This window comes from Triticum aestivum, chromosome 2A (genome assembly GCF_018294505.1).
Source record: "Triticum aestivum cultivar Chinese Spring chromosome 2A, IWGSC CS RefSeq v2.1, whole genome shotgun sequence".
NCBI lineage: Eukaryota > Viridiplantae > Streptophyta > Magnoliopsida > Poales > Poaceae > Triticum > Triticum aestivum.
Window position 1 is genome coordinate 616,771,378 of NC_057797.1, and position 5,322 is coordinate 616,776,699.

Sequence of the window (5,322 nt, forward strand, 5' to 3'; positions counted from 1 at the left end):
AATTAAGAAGAGAGAGACATCAAAGATGGAGCTGTGTTTAGCTTCTCGCTCATCAGAGACCTTACCCGGCAGAGCTGCTTGAGGGGCTTGCTGCCATGCGGTTTTGCTCAAAATAGCTAGAGCACACACGTGATAGGTGGAAATCTCTTGCTTCTTGGCTTGATTTGGTTCAGTTTTTATTACTGATTTGGTTTGTTTGCAGGGTCGCTTTGGTTTACAGGGAGGAGAGGCTGAGGCTGATGCTTCTAGAGTTGGTGTACGTTGCGTAGAGAGAGGTGAGGATCTCACTCCAGTATCTTGTAAGTCTGGAGTAGGACAATACGTTGGGCCTTTTCATTAATGGATGTTGTTTCTGCATGTATCTTGACTATATATTCGATCCGATGCATTACTTTATTTTCTAGAAACTTTACTCTTAGGGTAAGTGCAAGTAAAATGTCGGTTCACATTGGAAAAATTCACTCAGCGTTGTCCTTCTGTTTCATGCATGATGCAATAACCATAAAACATGTTTGGCACCATGGAAGCCACAAGGTTACAGAACTAGAGACATGTAACCTACTTAATGCCTTATATCTGTCTTCCTATGTTTAAATATTTAGATATTTTTCTCTAAATTATTTAGATATTTTTCGATCATGTACCGCCTCTCACTGATTATTTATTTATAGCAAATCCATGAAGTTTATGATTTTCGCATATAGCTATTGTTTTACTTTTGCCTTGTTGTGACCTGTGAGTACAATTAGTCTTCTGGCTAAATTCTTGTTTTATATTCCCACGTCATCTTAGATATTTCATTCATTGTCACTACTCTTAATTTTGGTTTACAAATTTGCCATGGGTTAATGAATTTTTCAGGTTCTACTGAATTTTTCATGTTGAATTTGATTGTATACATACTTGCTAATCCAATTATAGATAGCTAAATAAATTGAAGATGATGCCACTTTGTGCATTGTACATCTATTGGAAATGGCAATATTTACATGACCAACACTTTCCCATTCAGTTTAGTCTGCTATTCTGCTTGTACTATCATTTCTTCAGATATATAGATTTTTTGTTCTACTAAACTCTCATGCTACTTGAAGTTTACGTAGAGAGTTTCGGTGGAGCAAAGCAGAAAGGAGTTCAGTGCGAAGGAGAATAGGAGGGAGGAGAGATCTGGACGCACCAAGACAAACAAGCGAGCTGATCATGCCGCCAACCTTGTTCTGTGCGGCTCGCTGGAGCCAGACGATGAGTCCTTGCCTGCCTCTGGCCCTCCTAACAATTGCTGTGAACCCTGTTATGCGCCCTTGGCTGATCAGCCAATCTTACTATACCTTTCCCCCTCCCGGGTCATCATGCTCAGGCCCTAGCTTGCATCTTGTGAGTTTTAATTAATACTCCCTCCGTCCGGAAATACTTGTCCTCGAAATGGTTGTATCTAGACTTATTTTAGTTATAGATACATCCATTTTATCCATTTGTAGGACAAGTATTTCCGGACGGAGGGAGTACAACAAAATATCGCACGTACTTTTGTTAGTTTACTTCACTTTTGCTAGCTTGTTGATACTTTGCACAAAATTGCTAGAGAAATAGGCACATCAATTAAATGATTATACATATAAGTCGATGGTGGTATTTTTTCAGAAAAATTACATGCATTTCTATGATTCTCCATTTTCCAGATTCTTCCTGCATTTATGTGATTAATTGAAATACCATTCTAAATGCATTTGCTTACTAGGATAATTTAAATTTCTGGATAAAATTTCACTGTAGTATATCTTTTGTCAATAAATATATGTTTTGCGTTTCATGCTGTGCGGCATATTTTTCTTACAAACTATTATGTTACTGAAAAAAGTTGTTCAGGTAATGATGGTATCTCACGTAGTGGTTAATGGTGATTTTTTATTTCACCATTTGTTCTTCCTCGAGTACCTGTTCTTTTTTTCACTCTGTTGTAAGTTGACGATATGCCCCTTTTGTGTGACACTTTTTCTTTCCTATACAGGAAGGACTTGGCGCAGTTGTGACGTTAATGAACAACACTCCAATCAGGGACCACAGTGACCTCGGGGAGGAGATCAAGAGAATCAACAACCCTTGGTGGTTTTCCTCATCATCGGCACAACTGCAATCAGCAACAATGATGACCAGCTCACAAGGCAGCTACTGAACCGTTCGAGCCTTGTTGCAAAGACAACATGGAGACCGAGAGTGATCCAGAGAGAGGGGGGAGACCGGGAGAGGGAGGAAGAGTGTTCGAGAGAGGGAATGAGGGAGAGTGAGGAGGAAGAAACCTTGCAAGTACACATTGGTAGGACAACCATATTCTAAAATAAAAAATGGGATTTGGTGGCAAGCCATCATTGTCTTTGTTCCCGGTGTCTGTCACACACGATAACTTTAATGTCGAATGCATAATGGATGCATTCTTAAATTATTTGATTATAGAATTTTTAGCTCTTGATATTCACATATCATTCTGAGAAACATTTTTGGTTGAGAGAAGAAAACAAAGGAATAAAAGGAGAGTGATTTACTGTTAAAAAAGAAGTCGCCAAGGCAGGCTGGTGTGCAAGATGATTTTGAATATATACGCGAGGTACAACTAATGTCGAATAACTAAAAAATATATATGGCACGTTGCTGCGCTGGAATGCACTGGCAATTAGGTGAGTCTATTATTGGCATGAGATTATGTGGGATGCTCACTTGTCCCGTCAAAAATTATGTGGACATATGTGGGCCTCTCACTTATATTACTAGAAGATACCCCACGCGTTGCTGCGGGATGTTTTGATAAGTTCTTAAGGATTGCATCAATATTGAATGAGATTACTGTGTCACATTTGTTCTATTCGCTTGAGCAATCAGAAAAAATAAAGTCTTAGTATAACTCCTCAACTATAGAATATGAGTTTACCTTGTTCAAAATATACTGAAATGAGAAGCATAGTGTGCAAGTCGGAAAACAAATAGAACATGAAGTGATAAATTATGTGCACTTTCAGCTTACAACGTGAAGTGACATTATAGAAGAATTAATGTAGTAGTGATACTCTCACCACACACCTACCTAAAAATATTTGCATAAAGTGACTAAGACACCATTAGAAATAAATCAATATCAATCTATTAGCTTCAATGATATCCACGTGTGAATCCCACAATCAAAAGTGGAGACTGCTAGGAATATGCATGTGGCATACCCGCATTACTAAAAGACAATGGACAAAGATACTACTCCACAGACCCGCTGGTGTATTACGAAAACACACTCAGGACATAACATCTAAATCCCTCTCCCTTCTACCATTGGTCAATCTAAAGAAATGTTCCATCAAATGTTAGAGAATAGGAAACATGCTTAAGAAAAGTATGTAAAGTTCAGAATAGTGTACCTATTGAAGCTAATTCAAGGGACCTAGAATTTCCAAAATGGACCATCAGATAGTACTTCCATAATTATATCTCACAATATAATCTGAGTTGAAAATTGGAAGGGAAATAGATTTACATCTTCATGGATATACATGATTAGCCGATTTCTCAAGTAATGGACATGTCCAAAAAATACACAATGTCCAGAACACAACTGGTAGTTTTAACTTGATACATTATACGATCGATGTGAATAAAGGAGAAGACTGTGCACAACATATGGAAATATTAGGAGTTTGCTATTCAACCATGATGTGATGAGCATGCTTGGTCACCAGTAGTTTTTCTGGGCATGTAAAATGGGTAACCAAAACTCTAACGACTCCATTCACCATTGGCATACAGGAAAGACACGGAGATGGAAAGGGCTGACCAAAACTGTAGTGACGCCATTCATCATTGGCCTACAGGAAGGATTTTGAGAGCTCACCGAGGACTGCTTTTCATGCCAGAATTATATTACTGAAAAGGCAAGAGAAATAACTTCCATCTATTAGCAACAAATCCGATACATCAACTATAAACTAAGAACCAGTACCTTTGTAGGCGAAACCGCAAAAAAACAATAGCAACTAATTATGACAGCAAATGAGATGAAGATAGAAATATTAGCTGCCGAATTCAACTGCAAGGTCCATGGAAATCAAATTCATGTTCAGATACAAAAGTGTATGTAATGTAATTAAGTTTACATAATAGCTAGCCCATATATATGACTGAAGGTAGAAAATGAAGTGAGCAAACATATCTGAACCGAGAAAAGCATGTGCAAAGGCTATGGCAACCTACAGGCTTACCATGAATCATCGTGAAGAAGAATGATGTCACAAATTTCATCGACACTTTTGACTAATCATCAGTTAATGTTGATTTGGGATACCTCCCAGGCAGTATCACTCCACAACTCAGGAATATGCCCGTGAGGATACCTAACCTCGATGACGCCGTGCAGATAGACAGCAGTGTCAGGGAGGAGAGTTGGCTCTGTCGAGATGTGGAGGCTGTAGCTTGAAACATAGACCTCGATCAGGAGGCTCGACTCCACGACACGCAGATGGACAGAAGCACAAATAGCATGTGGCGAGGATCAAGGAAGAGAAGAAAGGGGGCAGAGGAGATGACGGGGAGGGGAGAAGATTAAATAGAGGCACGACATCTTGCACTGGATGGGAAGGGAGGGGAAAAGGCGATACTGAGCACAGAAAGAATGGGGAAAAATTAATTGCAAGAGGGAGAGCAACTCCATCCTTGCATCTATTCGGTGGAGAAGACGAAGTGGAAGTGACGTAGGATATTTAGTGATGGAAAATCAATCGGCGTTGGAGTTATTACCAACAGAGATGGCAGGGCCGTGATGCTCCAGCTGGAGCTCCATTTCTTTTCAGAAAAAACACCAAAAACAAATGATGACATGGATGGCTGAGGGCATTATGCATGTTAAAAGTTGCTTATGTGGCAAGATTGCTGAGTTGGGTAGCTTGCATGTCAAGAGAATTAGTTTAGTGGGGATGAACTATTTAGGTATTATAGATGCGCCAGATGTGGATGGGGGTTGGAGTTGGTCTGTTCAGTTACGACCGTCTAATTAGAGTAATTTTTCTACTTTAGAAAATGTGGTGAATTTTATTTCATTAGAGATGGCTTTACGACAAATTGCATGAATGATCGGTTCATATATATTTTTCCATCGAGTCATATTATTTTCTTGGTTAGGATAAAAAGGTAAATACATTGTGTGGTGGCTTCAAGAGTTAATAACGAACATGATGGCGAATCAGTGCATGCCCAACGACAAAACATCATATTTTCGTTTCGTAGTAACGAACGGAATTCAACCGTATTTACAACGTTGCAATGGCTCAGGAGACATGAGATATGCCT

The 5,322-nt window shown here is 39.2% G+C and overlaps 2 long non-coding RNA genes across 2 annotated transcripts; one reads left to right on the forward strand and one right to left on the reverse strand.

The window, feature by feature from the left end:
• On the forward strand, positions 1 to 2,473 carry LOC123189793 (uncharacterized). Its single transcript, XR_006496004.1, has 3 exons — positions 1 to 136; positions 203 to 1,374; positions 2,009 to 2,473. It is a non-coding gene; the product is annotated as an uncharacterized lncRNA (long non-coding RNA).
• A 984-nt stretch (positions 2,474 to 3,457) lies between these two features.
• On the reverse strand, positions 3,458 to 4,715 carry LOC123189794 (uncharacterized). The gene is made up of 2 exons (XR_006496005.1): positions 4,239 to 4,715; positions 3,458 to 3,903 (listed from the first exon to the last, which is right to left on the reverse strand). It is a non-coding gene; the product is annotated as an uncharacterized lncRNA (long non-coding RNA).
• Positions 4,716 to 5,322: the final 607 nt, after the last annotated feature.